The sequence below is a fragment of the Cnephaeus nilssonii genome (genome assembly GCF_951640355.1).
Source record: "Cnephaeus nilssonii genome assembly, chromosome: 15".
Taxonomy (NCBI): domain Eukaryota; kingdom Metazoa; phylum Chordata; class Mammalia; order Chiroptera; family Vespertilionidae; genus Cnephaeus; species Cnephaeus nilssonii.
The window spans coordinates 53,435,659-53,437,404 of record NC_137086.1 but is presented as its reverse complement, the minus strand read 5'-3'; the positions used below and the strand labels follow the sequence as shown (position 1 = coordinate 53,437,404).

Here is a 1,746-nt window from a genome sequence, read left to right as displayed (position 1 = left end):
TCGGCTAGAACTGTTAAATACTCTTTATTTGATATTATACAGAAACCACACTAAAATGCCTTTCATTCAGTAAAAGGCAACAGTTTAGATACAGGGAATTTTACTAAATTGGCACAGTTGGGACCAAAGAGATAAGATGGTCACTGCCAGCTCATCCGCAGCCCTTCCGTTTAACAGGCTGATGAACACAACTTGAAACATGAGCAAGTCTTGCAGGTCTAAGAGACAGGGAAGGGATTTTCTCAGAATTTAAACATATTAATACAACCAGTCATATAAATCTAAATATAAGCCAATCTCCTACAGGTTCTGAGATGGCACTTACCACCTCTGTGAAAAGTTGAACACTAGGAATCAAGTCCAACCATATTTTTAGAAGGGGGGACAGTGACAGTGCTTGCTGAACCAAAATTATCACCAAAGCTCAAAAAGCTGATCATATTCATTTAACCACAAGCCAATCTTATTTAAATCAGGACTGCCCAAAAGAAATGCTCTATTAGCCGTTCATGATCTGAATTCTGGTGTATGAGATCAATTTAAATAGGGTACACATAAAAAAAAATCATGAGACATTTGTAATAAATAAGGCAGTGGCCAACTATTACTCATTAGTAGCTTTTTTGAGATAAGCTATCAAGTCTGCCCTTTCTGCACTCTCCTTTTTTTTTTTTTAATTGATTTTTTACAGAGAGGAAGGGAGAGGGATAGAGAGTTAGAAACATCGATGAGAGAGAAGCATCGATCAGCTGCCTCCTGCACACCCCCCACTGGGGATGTGCACGCAACCAAGGTACATGCCCTTGACCGGAATTGAACCTGGGACCCTTCAGTCCCCAGGCCAACGCTCTATCCACTGAGCAAAACCGGCCAGGGCTCCTTTTTTTTAAAAAATATATTTTATTGATTTTTACAGAGAGGAAGAGAGAGGGATAGAGTTAGAAACATCGATGAGAGAGAATCGAGAGAGAATCATCGATCAGCTGCCTCCTGCACACCCCCTACTGGGGATGTGCCCGCAACCAAGGTACATGCCCTTGACCGGAATCGAACCTGGGACCCTTCAGTCCGCAGGCCGACGCTCCATCCACTGAGCCAAACCGGTTTTGGCCCTGCACTCTCCTTAATGCCAGCGAAGATCATTTTTGTTCCAGGGATGTACTTCCTGGGATTCTCCAAATACTCCATCAGTGCAGCCTCACCCAAGGTGATACCTTTGTTCTTGTTGGCATCCGTGTAAGAAAATCCAGGGGCCTGGCCTGTCTTTCGCCCAAAGAGACCATGGAGATTTGGCCCAATCTTGTGCTTGCCTCCCTTTCCACAGTATGGCACTGGGCACACTTCTGAACAAAAATCTTTTTGCCCTTCTCAACATCACCCATTTTTATTTATTTATTTTAAAATATATTTTATTGAATTTTACAGAAAGGAAGAGGGATAGAGAGTTAGAAACATCAATGAGAGAGAATCATTGATCAGCTGCCTCTTGCACACCCCCTTCTTAGGGATGTGCCCACAACCAAGGTACATGCCCTTGACTGGAATCGAACCTGGGACCCTTGAGTCCGCAGGCCGACGCTCTATTCCCTGAGCCAAACTGGTTAGGGCTCAACATCACACATTTTTAAATCACTTGTTAGTCGTGCACGACCCGGAGAACCCCACTTGCAAGCCGGACGTCCCGCTCTCTAACAGCACTGTGGTTTTAGAGCAAGTTCCTGCCGTCAAGGGCTCCTACCCTTACAG

At 44.2% G+C, this 1,746-nt stretch overlaps 1 pseudogene across 1 annotated transcript; it reads right to left on the bottom strand.

Moving 5' to 3' along the window:
* Nucleotides 1–514: 514 nt before the first annotated feature.
* LOC307112166 (cytochrome c-like) lies at nt 515–1,382 on the bottom strand (annotated as a pseudogene). Its single transcript has 2 exons — nt 1,119–1,382; nt 515–651 (listed from the first exon to the last, which is right to left on the bottom strand). The product of its transcript is annotated as a cytochrome c-like (transcript).
* Nucleotides 1,383–1,746: the final 364 nt, after the last annotated feature.